Below are 19,838 nucleotides of genomic sequence, written 5' to 3'. Positions count from 1 at the left end.
TAAGCAAAGGACCCACTTTAATTATAGTTGTGATTATAAAATCATGACACTAAATTTTACTTGCCTCAGATTAATCTGATTATTTTTATTAACCTCTGTGTACTCTATAGGTCAAATCTCCAACTATTACTTGACTTGTAATGTCTTATCTATATACATTCATTTTTGAAATCTTGACATAAGCTATAAAATTACACTGTTATCAAAATGAATGACAAACAGTACAACAAAAATGAAAATCCTTCCTACTCTAACTTTAGTGTGGCATAACTAAACTGAGACATCCCCTCTCACACTGCTGCAACTAAATTGTGAGTCAATAGAGACAAGACTTCATGTCTATCTTTATAACCAACACTGTGATAAACACAGTTCATATTCCAAATAAGTATTTTGGGAATTAAAATGAACTCTATAGATTTAGTGTTTAGTCACCACTGTCATCCTAATTGAGCAAGTTCCTCAATTTTCTTGTTTACGAAGGGAAAGTGTTAAACAAGATGATCACTCCCTTCTCTGTCTTATCCACAACTGTACCTTACGTTTACCTTCATCAGTGTCCTAATTATCTGCAGTTATGATTTTTCTATTATATAGTAAAAATTATATCATTTCATTTATAGTGCCCACATGAAACATTCAGACACTCAGTAAATATTTGTGGAATAAATAAATGACCAGTAGACTTAAAAGATACATCCTTATTGTGTTTAGAATATACATTATAATAATTTAGTGTATTAATTACATCATGCCTTATTTTAATTATTGAATTGTACTTATTTTCTCCTAAAACACTTGGGAATGCATAATGAGCAATTAGGGAATTGTAATATTTTTATGAGGGTTGTTAGATAAATTATTGAGGAAAGATTTTCAGCACACCTGCACAAACTCATTTGAAAGCAGAAGATATATAGTTGTTTGCATTGCAGAAAAGTGCCACAGTGATAAAACAGAAAATATCTGTGTTATATTTCATTTCCAAATGGCACAGTATTACAAAAGTTGAGTCCAACTCATTACAGTGGAAATGCATGTTCTTTAAAAATAGATTCGTATAAATTACTTTTAAAATTCAAAGGACTGAGTTTGCACAATTCATGCTATATAAATTGCACAACTAGCAGTAGAATTCCAATTAAATATCAGTCATTTCTTTTTTTCCTTTGGTCATGAAGAAAATTAGGAGAGCTTCATTTGAAAAAAGCAACTTGTCTTGTATATCATAAGTTTGAATTTTCAAGTCAAAATGATTAAACTGTTTAACAAAAAGAAATGTATTTGAGCATGCAGAAAGATTTGTGGATTAAAACAATATCCATCACTTTAAAGAACTACTGAAAACACTTATATAGGAAGGCAAAAACTATTTTTTAAAAGAAAGAAATACAGCGTTTTTTTCTTTTTCTTTTTTTTTTTTTTCCTTTGTTACAGTGCTATTTTACCGCCATTGGGTGGTGTATTAGGATTCTAACTGCTGACAAAAATAAACCTGAAAATTCTCTGACGTTAGCCAGCAAATTACTTCTTGATCATGTCATAGTCCAATATGGAAGCTCCTGGTTCATGATTAGCTTTCCACTTCAGGGCTGGTATGGAACAGAGGCTCCTTCTATTCTGTAATTTTGTCATCCTCCAGGGCTTCAGTGTCTTCTGTCTTTAGGTTGCAGATGGGGGAATAGAAGAGAGATAATATACACAAATGGTCCCAAATAGATGTAAAGCCCCTGGATGTGTCATCCCTGGAAAGGCAGCTACTTCTAACTGATATCACTGTACTGTAGAAAGGGGAGAACAAATTTATTACAAAAAGTCAATCATCTCTGCTTCATGCTTTCCAGGGCACTTTCACATAGAAAATTAATTTATAGCCTTGCTTATCTCAAAACATCACTTTAACATTCTGGCTTGAAACTCCGTAAGAGTTTAATTTGTCTGTTTTCCTCTTTAATTTGGTAATGGAGGACTTGCTAAGAATGATAAACCAACACTCACAAAGTATTTTATGAGCAAATAGGCAGCAGATAAAAATATTTACATGAATCATTTGACGCTGGCCGATCCCAGGACCATGGGATTATGACCTGAGCCAGAGGCAGACGCCCAATGACTGAGCCACCCAGGCACCCCCTCACCTGTATTTCTTAAAGGTGGTCATGAGGGAAGAATCAATGAAATGAATGAAAGTGAGCATGATTTATTAAAAAACTGAAAATATCAACTGAACACTGCTATCTCTGCTACAGAGATAGCAAAAAATACAAAAAACTCTTTGTAAAGATGGTGTTATAAAAAAGGTATGTGCATCAGAAGTTTCTAATCTCTTGATGCTTGGTTTAGTACTGGCCACTAATGGCCTACACACACAGTGTTTCATTATTCATAATTCTCTCATTCTTTTCTCGGATCTCACTGAGATACATTCCTTAAGATTGGTATTCCTTTCCTTTCAAAAGAGTTATGTGCTTTGTTATGATGAATTAATTAGAATGAATATGTATGTTTAATATATGTCTCCTCCACTAGATTACTATTTGATGAAATTGAAGATCATATCTGTTCTTTTACCACTATAATTCAAATGCCCAATACAGTCATCCACACATAATTATGGTGACCACATGTCTCAGATTTTCCAGGCTCTCCTTGCTGTAAGCCTGTTACCACAGCATCATTTTAATCATGTTTTGTCATTCTCAAAACTTGAAGTTTGGATAATAAAATATATGGTTACCTTCCCATTATAATTGAAATGGAAATAATTATTAAATATTGACTAAACTGATTGCTTTATTCTTTCATCGATTTAAAAAGTATTTATTGATCCAATATTGTGTGCTATATACTCCTTCGCCATGAGATACAGCAGTGAGAAGGACAGATATGGTCTGTATGATCATGAACTAGTTGATTCAATGACTGAAAGTATACACAACCCTGGTGGGTCTTAATTGTGAGTGTGTGTGTGTGTGTGTGTATGTGTGTATTTGCACATATATAGAGATGTAGTTATACACAAATATGTATTTATATATGCATATTATCGTGTATAACATTTTTATAACTTTTGTCCTGATTTCTTTTTGCCTACATCTCAGAATCTAGAAACTCTGTCACTATTTCCTCTCTTATATTTATTTTTATTTTACATTATCAAACGTTTATATTTCATTTAAAAAATTTAAATTATGTTAACTTATACACAACATAAAATTTACCATCTTAATCATTTTTAAGGGGACAGTTTAGTCATGTTAATATATTCACTTTGCGCTGCAACAAATCTCCAGAACTTTTTCATCTTGCAAAATGGAAACTCTCTATCAAACAACAGTTCTTCTGCTCCCACCCAGGCCCTGGCAATCACCATTCTACTTTCTGTTTCTATGAATTTGATTACTCTAGATACCTCATATAAGTGGAAGCACACTGTATTTGTCTTTTGTGACTGGCTTAGTTTATTTAGCGTAATGTTGTCAGGACTCATCCAAATTGTAGTATGTACCAGAAATTCCCTTCTTCTTAAGGCTGAAAAATATTCCATTGTATGCGTATACCAGATACTCTTCATCCATTTACCTGTTAGTGGACAATTGAGTTGCTTCTACTTCTTGGTTATTGTGAATAATGCTGCTATGAACATGAATGTAAAAATATCTGTGTCCCTGCTTTCAATTTTTGGGGGGTATATATCCAGAACTGGGATTGCTAGGTCATATGGTATATCTATTTTCAATTTTTTGAGGAAATAATATATTGTTTTCCATAGGAACTGTACCATTTTACATTCCCACCAATAGAGCACAGGTGTTTCAATTTCTCCACATTCTCACCAGCACTTGTTATTTTCTGTTTGTTTTTTTTTTTTTTAACGTATTGGCCTAAAGTTTTTCATGGAATTTAGTTATTATTTTAGTATCTGTAGAATCTTTAGTGATATTTTCTGTTGAATTTCTTGGTAATATGTTTCACTTTTTATTTTCTTGGCTATATATTGATGTTATTATAAAAGAGTATTTTGCAAGTTCTAACTTCTATGCACATTTATAAATGTTCTAATTTTATTGATTTCTAATTTATGTGGTTAGAGAATATACTCTGTTGATTTCATTTTTGTACATTTATTGATATTTATTTTATGGACTAAGAAGAACATGGCTTATCTAAGTGAGTGAACATATGCTTTTAAAAAATGTTTATAGTCATACAGAATCCTGTTCTGTAAATATAATTAGTTTAATGTGGTCAATAATATTGTTCAGGTCTTATGGCCTGATTTTTTGACTAGATGTTGTATAAACTAGTAAGAAATGATGTTAAATTTCCAAGTTTGGTTGTAGATTTATCTATTTTTCCATTTAGCTTTTGTAAGTTTTTGCTTTTTATATTTTGGAGATCAGTCATTAGATATATACACATTTATGATTATTATGTCTAATGATTTGACTTTTTCATCACTGTACAATGTCATCTTTATATTTCAAAATACATGTTTCCTAGAAGTCTAATATTATTTGATATTAACATAGTCACTCTAGCTTTCTTCTTCCTGTTTAAATGATATGTCATTCTAAATTTAAAATATTTCATCCAATATGTGTCTTTTATATTTAATTTGTCTTTTGTAGACAACATATAGTAAGGTCTAGGTTTCTGAATGTCTGAAAATATGTATCATTTGTTTCTATTATTTCATTTATTTACCTTTAATGCAATGGTTAGTATATATAGATTCAGGATTCCCATCTTGCTCTTTGTCCCACTTGTTTTTTGTGTTTATTTCTCCTTTTGCATATTCATTTGGTTAATCAAATGCCTTTTGAAGTCAGTTTTACTTCATCTTTTGGCTTTTATTGGTCTTATTTGTGGATAACTTTTATTTTTATTTTTATTTTTTTAAAATATAGTTGATGTATAACACTGTATAAAGTTAAGGTACTAAAGGTTTAGTACCATATGTATATATATCTATTATATATATGTAATATATATATATTTTATATATATAATGCTTAGTTTTCTACGTAGAAATAATATTCAAAATACTGGTATGAAAATACTGTATTCTTTTCTTCTTTAGTATATGTGCTGCCGAAGCGAGCACTCTTTTCTTCTTTAGATGTTCTAAAGCATAGATATTCTAAAACTACTTACCAAGTGATAAAAATTAGTAGTCAAACCATTGTATAAATTTCCAAATCTTTTTATAAGAAGTTTGTATAACCATTTATTAGATGCAGATTTTACTAGCTAAATGAGGATTCTGTCTGAGCCCAGAAATAAACCAAAGTCTTCTATTAGATCGTGAGCTCTTTAATAAGGAGATAATTTTCCTTAACAAAAATAATAGTGTTTATGATACTACAATATATCTCTGATTCTGTTGAGAAATACCAGTTGCATTAACTTTTTTCTAGCCATTGTTTGATTATCTGAATATCTTATATATTAATTACTCACTGGAACTAACTTATTGAAATGTCATGTTTAAAGTTAGGTGGAGCTTAATAATCTGGTGAAATGCAAGATATCATAGTATGGATCTTGCTGGGCCGCCCTAGTTTGAATCCCAGATGTGACCTTTAAGTTTAAAAAAAAAAAAAAGATAACCTTTCTATTTCTCCATTTGTTCAACTCTAAAATCATAGTCAAAGTATAAAATAAATTCGTATTAAAAGGTTTAGAATGCTGTTGGACTCAGAGAAAGATGAAAAAAGCTTTAGTTTTCATATCTAGTAATATCATTAATGTTAGTATTTTTGATGGGCAAATGTTAATGGGCTAATGAACTCATCTTTTTAAAAAGAGTTGCCATTCAACAGGATGGTAAAAAGAGGAATCTGCACTGCAGACATCTTCTGTCCCCCTACCTGAGGGATCCGCCCTGCAGGCATCCTCTGTCCCACTACCTTTCTCCTAGGAATTCATCTATCCTCAGTTTTCTTCTGTTGTAGGAGTAACTGTCATATTGTTAGATTTTATAGTGGCCAACCAATTACTTTTTATAATAGAAACTACAATAACCATAAAAACCAAGCAGGTGGCCACAGGCACATGGGCACTGTACCTTTGATTTCTACAGCGGTCATGTTGTTGCTTTCAGTTTTGAATCTTCAAAGCTATTTGGGGACCTTGTGCTAGGGAGCATGTGGCATATGAGGCTGGCAATGAGGAACCTGGAAACCAACCCTTAACCATGATCTATCCAGGATTACCTGGACCAGAGAGGAGGTGGAAATAGCACAGGTTCTTTTTGTAGTCTTTCAGGAGCCAATAGTTGTGCCTGGCAATCAAGATTTTTGTGGGCTAACTTTAGTACTCATCAATTAAACAGATAGTATTTAAATAAGGGTCCTGGAGGGCACCCCTATGTCAGGCATTCTCTTTAGTTGTTGAATTGTGTCAAAGTGTAGGGATAGAAAGGAATTTGGAAGCTAGAGAAAGTAGCTATTTACCAACAGCTCAGTATTTTTACAATTAGTGCTATTATACCTATGTGCTGGGCTAAATATCAGCCCTTTTATACTCAGACTCATATGCAAATGATGATGATTTTCTTTCCTCCTTAGCAATTTTTTAGTTTATTTGATTTTCTGTTACTGAGTTATCTATTCTGTTCCATTTAACTAGTATCAATTTTTGCACAAATCATACTATTTTTTTTCTGTGCAATTGTAAAATTCTTACATCTGGTAGGCCATTCCTTTTCTTTGTTCTTTTTATGTATGGACAGCTTTCCTTTTTTTTAAAATATTGAAATGAATTATTGTGTTTCTAAAAAAATTTAACTAGAAATTTGATTACTATTTCTTTAAATTATGGATTGTTATAAAGATATAGTTGTTATATTCTCCCATCCCTGAACATATCTCTTACATTATTAAAATAGAATTTTACCTGTAATAATCTTAATTTTATCCATAAAATTCTAGAGTATTATTTATTTTCTATTAACTTTATACTTTCTGATATTTTTAATTATATTTTAGTGTATTAGTCTCAGCATAGGGTATAACTACAGACTGTTTAATGAAAATTTCATTGAATTGTAACATACATATTGAAACATGTATAAATCATAAGTTTATACCTAAATAATAAAACAAGATTGAACATAAATGTATAAACCTCACCAGGATTAAGAAATAATATTCAAGGGGCACCTGGGTGGCTCAGTTGGTTAAGCATCTGTCTTCAGCTCAGGTCACAACCCCAGGGTCCTAGGATCTAGCCCCATGTAAGGCTCCCTGCTCAGCGGGGAGCCTGCTTCTCCCTCTCCTCCCTGCTTGTCGCTCTGTCACTATCTCTGTCTCTTTCTCTCTCAAATAAATAAATAAAATCTTTAAAAAAAGGAAATAATATTCAACCCTTTAGTGGTCCCTACTATATATGTTTTTTCCTCTCTGCTCACATGTAATTACTATCAAATTTTTAACACCTAAGATTTTTTTATCTCTTATTGAAATTTATATAAATGGATTTCTATAATAATAGACTTTTAGTCTAGTTTCTTTTGTTCAAAATTATGCTTGCAAAATGTGTCCATGATTTCTGTCACATAACTTCATTTAATTTCATGGTTTTGTGGTATTCCATTATATAAAGATATCACTATTTTTTAATCTATCCATATTTGATGGGCTTTAGAGATGTTTCTAGCTTTTGGACATTATCAGTAACACTATTGTACATATGCTTTGGACCATATGTATCTATTTTTATTGAGTCAATAGCTAGGAATATAATTGCTGTGTCATAGGAGATGTGTATGTATACTCTCATCAGCATCATATATTATTTTGGTTACTTCATATCTCCATCAAAACTTGTGCCATTAGACAAAATGCATGGTACTTCCACTTTCTCCATAACTTTTTCCTATGCCATTAGGCAGAGCATATGGAATTTCTAACAACTTTCATCTCCCAAATCTAGAATTTTCTTTCCTGTATTTGGAGTAGATTCCTTTAAGTGCTTGACATTGGTTTATGTTTTATTATATTTTTCAGTCAATATCAGTATTGGGCTTTAAAAGAAATGCCTTGGGGTGCCTGGGTGGCTCAGTCGTTAAGCATCTGCCTTTGGCTCAGGTCGTGATCTCAGGGTCCTGGGATCAAGCCCCCCATGGGGCTCCCTGCTGCGCGGGAAGCCTGCTTCTCCATCTCCCACTCCAGCTGCTTGTGTTCCCTCTCTCGCTATCTCTCTCTGTCAAATAAATAAATAAAATCTTTAAAAATAATTAAATAAATAAATAAATAAAATAAAGAAATGCCTAATAGACATGTGAATGGGAAGCCATGAGAGTGTCATGAGAGTGATGAGAAGCTTTTGATCAAGCATGATTTAAAATAGAAATTCTATTTCATTTTCTTGAAACACTCCATTCTATTGTCATCTGACAAATTATTTTCTCTTGTTTATATCTCTATTAATCGTCCTTCAATGGCATCTGTATCAATCCCAGTCAAATCAGGAAAAAGAAGCCATATAATAGTTTAAACAAGAAAAGTATAAAGAATTGGTGACTATAATAGGTTAAAAAAGTAATGAGAGATTAGCTAGTAAGTGGTAAAGAAAATTTTAAAGAATGTAGGAGTAGCAAATACATAAAATAATAATGGACAATGTAATATAATTTAATAGTCACTACCCTGGAGCTGAGAGAGAGCTCTCAAGAAAGAGTTTTCTCCGCTCCAAAAAGGAAATCCAGACCTTGTCGGAGAAGATCTTAGTATGACTCACTGAATGGCAGAGAATTGGTTGTTGTGCTAGCAAAACTTGCAAGAAATCTATTCTATAGGATGCCAGAAAAAGCTTTTCATAAGGAGGTGTCTCATTAGAGGGATGCACTACAAAATTGTCAGATGGGGTGGCTGGTAGAAGGTGCTTGCCTTGGGTGATGCTGGGGGCTGAAATGAAGGAACCAGATACTGAGGAAACCATGTACACTGAAGGATATGAATGCTAGAAAAGCTCCTGATGCTGTAGAAGGCTGCCAAAGGAGCACACCAAAACTGGGAAGCAAAACCATTCCTCCTGCAGCATCTCTCCGTGGCCCATGACACTGACAAAACAGCATAATGGCAGCTAACAAAGAAAAAAATATATTTAAAGGGCCAGGATTTATTTTCACAGAATAGGCAATAAGAGTGAATTTGGAGCTGAGAGGCAATAAATTAATAACTTGGTAAAAACCCTTTTCTGGCTCTTATTCCTTTGTCCAGGCATACACAGGACAAAAGTTTCCTCTCTATCCTTTCAATTTTGGGCTACACTTTCTTATTACTGAAAATAAGGAAAATGACTGTTTTTGTTCCATTGTATGCTCCTTAATTTGCAAAGCATCTGGATTATAGAAAGAACATAATGGATAATTTTGAATTAATGAGGGTATGCTGAATAAGGTAATACCTAAATTTAAGTCTCAACATAATGCTTTTTCTTAAGCTACTGACCACGTTAACCTAAATGTACTGCACGTCCTACACGTACTGCAAACTAAACTCATTGCTGTCCAGATCTGCTCCTTTTTTATATTCACTGTATTAGTAAATGGCACCATTTCTTGACCAATGCTCCAACTTAGAAATCCATAAGTCCCCTTCTCTTTCCCCCCTCACTCTATATATTTAATCAATAAATCAGATTTTAAGGGTACTATTTCTCATTTGTTGACTATATTCCCTATTGTTATTTTCTTGATTCTGGTCCTTGTCATAACTCTTCTAGATTATTGTGATGTTCTCCCTGCTGGCCTTTCTGCCTTTGGTTTCACAAGCCTCTGATTTATCCTTTATACTGTTGCCCTAGTTATCTGGTAAAATCCATATCTCATCATGTGGCTACTTTGCTTAAATCTTTCAGAGGTTTTCTGTTCCTTAAAGCAATGCTTTTCAACTGTGCTCTTAGAAACCCCAGGTAAATACAGTGACCTTCAGGTGTATGAAGAAGAAAAGGAACAGAGAGAGGGCAGGATTCTGGGATGTACATTCTTGCTTCCTACTGAGCAGCTTAATTTGATCTTTTTTGCATATTTTCCGTAAGATATTTTTTAATAAGGTACTTCACTACAAGCAACTATAGCAAAATTCAAAACAATTGAACTAAAGGATAAAATCCAAATCTTTGGTATGGCATTGACAGTCATCTACTTTGGCTTTTTAGTAATTTTCAGCCTGATCTGTAATCTTTCATAACCTGCCAAGACAGCAAAAGTCAAACACAGCTATACTCAGTTATTCAAAGTTCGCTAAGTATGCCATATTTTAAAATTTATTTGTTATTTCAAGAAATAAATTTTGAGTACTTACTATGCACCAGCTAGTGTACCAAGTGCTGCAACATAGTAGTGATCAAAACAGAAAAATAAATAAATAATAAATAGGTAAATAAATAAGCAAAAGAAACAGACTACAAGAACATGAAAAGCACTAGGAAATTACAAGTAGTAAATTGAGATAGAAAGTTTGTGGGATCTAGTTTTAGTTATAAACATAGTGGCCAGGGAAAACCTGACAGAGATGGTAGCATACAAGTAAAGCCTCAAAGTGGGTGAGTAACATAAGCATTCTAAACATCTGAGGGAAGAACTTTCTAAGCAGAACAGAAAATGTCAATTCCCTCTGGCAAGAGTATGCCTAGAATATCGGAAGAACACCAAAAATGCCAATGTGGCTGGAGTAAAGGGAACAAGATGAAGAAGTAATGGGAGATGAGATTATGGGCAAGAGGGGAACCAAACTGAAGTATTAAGTAGGTCACTGCAATACTTTTGGCTCTTATTCAGAGTGACATGCTCTGTTAGTTTCCTGGGGTTACCTTAACAAAGTGCCACAAACTGGGTGGATCAAAAAACAGAAATTTATCCTGTCACAGTTCAGGAGATGAGAAGTTCAAGATCAAGGTGTCAGCAGGACCATGCTCTCTCTGAAGGAGCTAGAGGAGGATTCCTTCTTTGGCTTTTTCTAACTTCTGGTAGTGACTATCAATCCTTGGTGTTCATTGACTTATATATGAATCACTTCAGTCTCTGCCTCTATCATCAATGACATTCTCCCAGTGTGTCTCCCTCTCTTCTTATAAGGTCAGCAGTCATATTGGTCATACTCCAATATGACCCCATATTATGTAATTACATCTGTTTCCAAGTAAGTTCACTTTCTGAAGTACTGGAGGGTTAGGACTTCAGCGTTATCTTTCTGGGGACACAATTCAATTCAAAACACATGGGGAAACAGCGAGTTTTTATATATAACTTACTTGATCAGACTTAGATTTCTAAAACATCTTTTGGCAGGTATGTTTAAAGACCAGAGGGGGCAAGTTTGGAAGCAAGGAAACCAATGAGTAGGTGATGATAGATGATTGGATTAGTAGAGGTATGGGAAGTGGTGAAATTTAGATATATTTCAAAGGCAGAGCTGACACGGTTTACTACTAGTTTTATTGTAAATTTGAAGGAGAGCAGTATACATAATTCCAAAATTTTTGACCCAGGCGCATGGAATTATTGATGGAGGAGAAAATTTTAAAATAGAATCTAGAAGGATAACATGAGGAGTTAAATTGAACATCATAAATTTGAGCTATGCTTTAAACATGTTGCCCAAAATGTCCTGGATTATATCCATGTCTGTGTCCTGCAAGTCTCCTGATATTTTATATTTTAACAAAAATATACTGATTAATACTGTGTTTATTGTGGTTGCTGTAACAGATTACCAGAAACTGAGTGGATTAAACCAGCAGAAATTTACTTTCTTAAAGTTCCGGGGTTGGTTCCTTCTGAAAGTTCTGAGGAAGAATTCCTTCCATACCTCTGTTCTAGTTTCTGGGGTGGCCAGCAATCCTTGATGTTTCTTGGCTTGCACACACATCACTCCAATCTCTGCCTCTGTCTTCACATCACCACCTTCTGTGTGTCCTTTCCCTTTCCCTTTCCTTATAAGAACACTTAATGGATTCAGAGCCTGCCCTAATTCAATATCTCATCTTAAGATCTTTAATTATACCTACAAAGACGCTGTTTCTGAATAAGTTTGCATTCACAGGTTCTAAGTGTACATATTTTCTTGTGGAGGAGGGTCACCATTTAACTCATTGCAAGTAGTTACATTAAAATAAACCAGATTGGCTTTGGTAGACTTTCACTTTGTTCTCACAACTTCTGTCATAGTGCTTTTGTTTAGTAGTGTGGGAGACATGAAGGATGGCTAGAATTATCACTTTAATATGTAGTTAAATTTGAGAAAAGACCAGAAAGTCTTGTCATTCTTTTTTACCTTTCCAGTTACATATGGCTGACATTTCCCTTTCAAGAACTGTATGCAAGACCCTTAATGATAAAATCAAATTTATATAGATGGCAGGAACTAACTTCCTCTGGTCTGATGGTAGTAGGAAAGGTATTCAATACTGGATGTAGTATGGTCCGATTATGCCTGTAAAATGCACAAAATCCCAAGCTATTGGTGAGCCAAGTTAGTAGAAACTGTAGACAAATATAAGCTAGATGTATGTGAAATATGTATAGGAAATCACTGAGAAGTATATAGCTAGTAATCTGAATACCTTTGTAAGCGGTTTTTTTATTTAATATATGGTAAGTATAAAAAGTATTTATTCATTTTATTTAAATGAAATAAGTCCTTTAATAGCAACAAACTCAAGTAATGAAAGTGATTATTTAATTAAAAATTTAATACTGAATTTATTTTTAAGAAAGTTGATTTTCAACATGTTCTTGCACAATATGTTAAAGTTTTTCTCATCTGCTATATGGGTGCTATAGACTAAACTCTGCTTCCCTCCCCCAAAATTTATATGCTAAAACTCTAACCCCTAATGTGATTGTATTTGGAGGTAGATCCTTCAGGGAGGTAAATGAGGCTAAATGAGGTCATAAAGGTAAATTCTTAATCCTAAAGGATTGGTGACTTTTTTAGAAGAGGAAGAGAGATTTGTCTTCCTCCACGTGGGCACACAGAGAAAAGTCCATGTGAAGGCAAAGCAAGAAGGGGCCCTCAATGAGCCAGAAAAAGAGTCCTCACCACAAATCAGCAATGCTAGTGCTCTGATCTTGGACTTCCCAGCCTCCAGAACTGTGAGAAATAAATTTCTGTTGTTTAAGCAATGCAGTCTATGGTACTTTGTTATGGCAGAGATAGTGGGCCAAAGTGATTCCACTGACTACATAAAAATCAGAGGCAAAAATCTAGTTCAAACATTCATAGTTATTTAGCAAGATTTCACTCAATGATAAACTGCAGAAGCTGTGTTTAATAACTTTCTGCAGTTTGGCTTTTCATTTAAGTAAAATTTCTTTTAAAATAATTTTGCTTCATTTTGGATTTTGAGTTTTCCTGTGCTCATATGAAAAGTGAAGTGACGGGCGCCGGGGTGGCTCAGTCGTTAAACATCTGCCTTCGGCTCAGGTTGTGATCCCAGGGTCCTGGGATCGAGTTGCACATCGGGCTCCCTGCTCGGTGGGAAGACTGCTTCTCTCTCTCCCACTCCCACTGCTTGTGTGCCTGCTTTTGCTCTCTTTCTTTCTGTCAAATAAATAAATAAATAAATCTTAAAAAAAAGAAAGAAAAGTGAAGTGACAGCTCCACTACCAAAAGTTCTTCAGAGTTACAGTTTTGCCAGTTTTTTGTCAAAATTGTTCAATGTTCAAATAAAATTCCAATAATGGCTTAATATTTTTTATTCAAATTCATGAAATAAAAGTAAATATTTTGAACATTTATAGTAATCAGGTGAAATATCTGACAAAACTGTTTATTATAAATTGAACTAAATGGTACAATATTTAAGGTGAATGAAGTGGTATTTGGAAAATAAATTTTGTTGCAGAAAAGTTATGAGGTAAAAACTGAAAAGTTATCAAAAAATTTGAAGTCAAATGCATATACATACGCATACTATATATATTACATAGTAAGAATGACTGAAATTTAATTTTTTTTGGTGACAACACTGTTATTGAATACAAAAATATTTTCAAGTATAGAAATCCTTTCTCTTTTTGTTGCCCATGTAGAAATATTTGAGCCTTTAAAGGATCACTTTGTAAATGAATCTGTCCTTTAATAGTATTGAAAGATTTTGTAAAGGAGTCTTCTAAATTTTGTGTGTATTTTATTCCCTTATTTTTTTAAAGATTTTATTTATTTATTTGACAGAAAGAGACACAGCGAGAGAGGGAACACAGCAGGGGGAGTGGGAGAGGGAGAAGCAGGCTTCCCGCAGAACAGGGAGCCCAACGTGGGGCTCGATCTCAGGACCCTGGGATCATGACCTGAGCCGAAGGCAGACGCTTAATGACTGAGCCACCAAGGTACCCCTATTTTATTCCCTTATTTTTAGCACTCTTTTATTTTCCCAGTTCTGATAATAATTTATATGAACACTAACTGTGGACATCCAATTGCACATTTCAAGAATGCAGTTGGATGGGTGTGTACAGAATGCAGGAGGGGTCCAAGCCAGATATGTAATTTGGAAGTCAACAGTATATAGATGGAAATTTTAAAGCCATGTCAAGCCTTTTTCTTTTACTCTGAAAAGAATAAATAAATAAGAAATCTTTTATAAGTAAAATCATAATCCTCATTTTAAGAGTGTATTAAAAACGGCCCTTCAAACTGAGTGTCATAATATTGCTTTCAGGACTTTTGTATATTACAGAATCTTGTTTTTTTTGTTTTGTTTTGTTTTGTTTTCATAGTAGAATATTGCCTAACTTAGATAGTTTTGTGAACACAGACACAAATATCTAGCACAATAAAATTACATAACTCATTCATTTCATATTTTTCAATACCTAATGGGAATTATCATTAGGAGTAGCAATTGCCTACATTATTTTTATGATTGCATTCTCCAAACACTTTAAAATAGTTGCTAATAGTATTAACTTAAGTTCTGTATTTTATTGCGAGAAAAATGCTGAACAAAAAAGCAGTTTATACCTACATTTCCTACCACTTGCAGTTGGGGAGAACCTCTCTATCTGGTTGTTCTGACAGAAACTCCAAAATCAAATGTACAAAAGTTAAGCACAGTTTCCTACCCCTTGTAATTCCCCAAATTTTCTTCTATTTTCTATTTCTACTTTGGAGTCACCAGTTAGTTTACATTTTAAACTCACTTTCATTTTCTTCCTTTTGTTTTCTAACTGACCAGCTTTCCAACCATACTGACTGTAACTTCTGCCATGCTCTCACAGCCAACTCTCCACTTCTGATATCCATTTAATGTACCGAATGATTAAAAGGGAGAAACCAGAGAGCTGTAATAGACAATGAACATTTCCACCAATGACAAGGAATATATGACCGTTTCCTATGAACCAGAGGTAGGCAAAGTGGAAGAGACAACTGGCATAGGACCTTTTCAATGTCCTATCAAAGAAGACAGCCCGAGAGAATGAGGGAACTTTACTGCTAATGCCTGAGTGTGGAGCTGAGATAAAAGTATCTAGCTGAAGGAGAGGTACCTCGAGGGATCTTTGGTTAGAAGAGCCCAGCAAGGGATTTTTGAAGAACCTTGAAAATTGTCCAAGATAGAAGGAGTTTTAAGTATCTGCAAGATTTGAATAGTTAGAAGCCAGCTTACAATAGCACAAGCCAAGAAATTTCTTGTTCTCTCTTTCCTTGACTTTCTTCCAAAATTGTAGTTATGGTTAGGGAAGAGATTAGAAGAAAAAGTAAAAAGGGAAAAACAAAAGTAAATAAAAAAACAAAACAAAACAAAACAGAACAGACCTTTTACAAAAAAGGAGAATGTGATTTAGTAGTGTCTGTATATTTAACCCCTAGTAACTGGCTGGGAGGCAGAGAATACGATCCCAGACACAGATGGGCAGACGTGGTGGTCAGTTAGTGGAAGTCTCTTCAGATTTCCACCCTATTTTCTCAATGAAATATTTACTAGGAACATCACCAGGAGTGGAGGTGGAGGAGAATATACAGGTTTGAGGAGAAAGGAGGAGTTATAAAATAATCATCAGGAAGAGTGATTGAACTAGTAACTGTCTAGTGAAGAGAATTAATAATTCATTTGAAGTTGGTGTCAAGAATTTAATGTGATTAAGACTCAGTGTAGTTATTATCTATTACTCATGAGCCACGTTCAGTTGTTGGATGGGCACACAGAATAAGTAAACCGTTGGATTTAACCAGCCTTGAGTTTTTACCGGATGAGGGTGTTGAATAGTAATACAAAAGGGAGTGATACTAATCGGTACCTTAAAATTCAAGTTGCATAAGGAGAAAAGTGAGGCACGGTGAAGAAAAGTAGAAGATGAGTAGGATCAAAGCTGGAGGTTCTGAGCCATTGGAGTAGGGATAGAATAGGAAATGAGTTAGAAAGATAGCAGGTAATTGCTATCTTTATTTATTTTTTTTAGTTGCTATCTTAAGTTTAAAATATATTGGCCAATTATTAGATTAAGTTTGTATTGTACGGAATTGAGTATTATTTATTTTATAGAAATAATGACTAGAATATTAAACAAATTAGAAGGGCCAAGGATATATCATTGAGTTCTTTCTATCCTGTATGTCACATATCTCAATTATGCTAATTATGGAGGCATTCAGAAAGAAATTCTTACAACTAAAAGATTTTACAAATTTTTGCTGCACTCAAAAGATACTTTTACAATTTTTCTGTTTTTAATGAAAAAGTTTGTTCTAGTCAACCTACCCATATTAATATAGAAATTTTAAATGAGCCAACACAATGTTCTGAATGTCAAACTATTCTAACAGGGCTAGTAATTATGATATTTTGGAATTTTTGAAAAATCCACTTTGTTACTTAATTGTAATGAATACATATCTTTTTTCCCAACACACATGCATATTCTGACACACTTATTAACATTTTAAAAAGATGAGATACAATCAGATAGGAAATGAATGTGCAGAATTGCATTCCGTCCTCTCAATATGAATTACAATCTAATTTTTAAAACAATATATATGCCATTTAGTATTCTATATATCCTTACTTTTCTAGTTTTCCTTTTTAAAGGACTTAATTTATTCACCAAAGCTTGCAATTTTCAGATTATTTATAGATACAGAGGCCATTAAGCCTTGTTGCATAAATGGTAAATAATGACACCATGAAAATAATCTTTTAATATTACTTTATGAATATGTATGGTGTTATTGTAATATTCATTTCTCAAAACTTATTATAAATAGGAGAATTACAAATAAAACAAGCAGGAGATACTCCAATCATATTGGTTCTATACAAAATTTTATATAAATAATTTATATAAAAATCCTAAAAAATTGAAATTTTCTGCTGGTTCTTCAGATTAGCACTTATTTTTTTTTAATTTTAGAAAGTTCTCTTTGCTTCTAAGTAATAGAAAAACACAAGAGGACATATTGTAGTAAAGGTGACAGATGCCAGCTAAAAATTCAACTTCTTTGTCTACAATTTGCAGGAATAATTTTGAAAAATTGAAAACAATAACAAGCTAAATCCACCACCTGCTAAATTTTATACTTCAGATGTGGAACTAATTAAGTAAGCATTTTATTTTTATCTTTGTCTTCATTATTAGCTTTGAATCCCACTATATTTAGGGATTTAAAAGTGTTTTGATTGTCAAAGGTATTACACTTTGAAAAAGCTGGATGAATCATGGAAGTCGATTCTTATAATTTTCATTCATAATTTTTTTCTCAAAGCAGTTCATAATTATAATTATTAGATATTGACTGTAGATGCCCTACATATCAATAATGATGATATGATTTTAAATTTGCCCCAAAGCATGGTGTGTGAATTTAAATTGCCCAACTCCAGTAGATAGGAATTCTTTTAAGAGGAGACAATTCGCATGAATTTCTATCTACCTTTGGTGGTTTACATAGATTAAAGTATGTTTATTTTGGTAGAAATCAATTAAATCTTATGACCAATTAATGGGGTAGCCTCCATGAAAGAGTCTTATACTCTGTTTTAGGTAAGTAATATAAAAAGCTACTACAACAAAGGAAATAGTGGAATAGGTGTTAAGATTATTACTTTACAGTGGTGCCTGGGTAGCTCAGTTGGTTAAGCATCTGACTCTTGATTTCAGCTCAGGCCTCAATCTCATGAATGTGGAATCAAGCCCCAAGTTGGGCTCCACACTCATTGCATAGTCTGCTTGAGATTCTCTCTCTCTCCCTCTTCCTCTGACCCCAGCCCCTGCTTGTGCAATGTCTCCCAAATAAATAAATAAATAAATAAATAAATAAATAAATAAATAAAAATATATTTTAAAAAATAAATAAAATTATTACTTTACATAAGGAAAACCTCTTCATAAAACAATTGGTATCACTTCTTTTGAAAATAAAGGAGTACTAGATATTTTAAAAAATATGTACCTTTAAAAAAAAATATGTACCTCTAAATTTTTTTTCTCAGGAGAGTTCTATGCTTTAATATCTGTTTCAAAGGAAAATACTTAATTTTTGGAATTTCAGACCCAGTGGAAAGATGAAAATCAAAAACAACAATAACAACAAAGCTGTTAAAAAGACACATTTGAGTAAATGGTAAATGTAGTGAGAGAAGAGTGCTAACCCAAGCAAATCTGATTTTAATCTTGGGCTCCAGCATTTACTTGCTTTGTAAGTTTGAAAAGTTGCTTACTCTTTATGGGACTCTTAATTTCTCATTTGCAAGGTGAACATACTACCTAACTCAAGGGTTGTTTTGGACACCAGAAGAAAACTACAAAGTGGGTATGGCAGAGTCCTCACATATAGAAGTCAGTCTGTGGTTGTTAGTGGTTTCCATTTGCAGTGCACCTGAAGTCCTCTCATAGATATAGCTTCCTATTTACTACTTCTTACCTTGATTTCATACTACAGAGTAGGATGGACCATGTCTTAAAGGCTAAGAAGCAGCCAGAAGATATTCTATCCCTTTACTAAGAAAGGCAGTGGCAATCTGACTACATGAGCCCATTTAGGTATCATTATTGCTCAATTAATATAAAATTAATATTCTAGAAAGGTTAAAAAAGTGTCCTTAATGGTGGCAATTCTGGAAATAATAGGAAAATTAGTATGGTAGACATGATAAAGCCTTCAAATGAGAGCAGAGACAGTTTCCTGTCCTTTCTGTATAACATTAATTGTTTTGTATTATGGCTTCATTACTGTAACACTTTATTATTTATTTCCAAAAAAAAAAAAGTTGTATTATCCTTATTTATGAATGGGGAAAAAAAAGTTGAGAAAGATTAAGTCATTTACCAAGTTTTTTAAACTAGCAATTGGTGGACAGATCCCAAGCTATCTGATTTTGGGGGCTATTTTCTTAAGCTATCTTGGTCTTTATATATTAAGTATATCTCTATGTCACCCATTATTCATAAACAAAGGCTTTCTGTACAGAAATGTTTGAAGAAAGCTCATCAATGAGGTTGACCATTAGCAAAGCAGTAAAACAGGAAGAAATTTTTTTTTAATTTTCTATTTCACTACCCTTTCATTGTATTTTTAAATAAGAAGTAGATTTTCATAAAGAGAAGTGATCTATAAACTTCAAACATTGAAAATTTGATTATTGCCTGAAATATTTCTGTGAATATTAATCTGACTTACGTAAAGATGTATAAAGACTTCATGCAGTCATGTTTCTAAAAAATATAAACAATTCTGTATAGAGAATGTATTGCAGGTTTTATTCCAGTTTTTTTTGTTTTATTTTTAACATCTTTATTGAGATATAATTCATATAACATGCAATTCACTCATTTAAAGTATTCCGGTATTTGTTCTTTGTCTTCATTTCTGGCACAGAAGTCCCTA

This window comes from Callorhinus ursinus, unplaced genomic scaffold (genome assembly GCF_003265705.2).
Source record: "Callorhinus ursinus isolate GAN/ISIS: 27379988/994484 unplaced genomic scaffold, GSC_fseal_2.0 scaffold5, whole genome shotgun sequence".
Taxonomy (NCBI): Eukaryota; Metazoa; Chordata; class Mammalia; order Carnivora; family Otariidae; genus Callorhinus; species Callorhinus ursinus.
Note: the sequence above shows the minus strand (reverse complement) of the source record.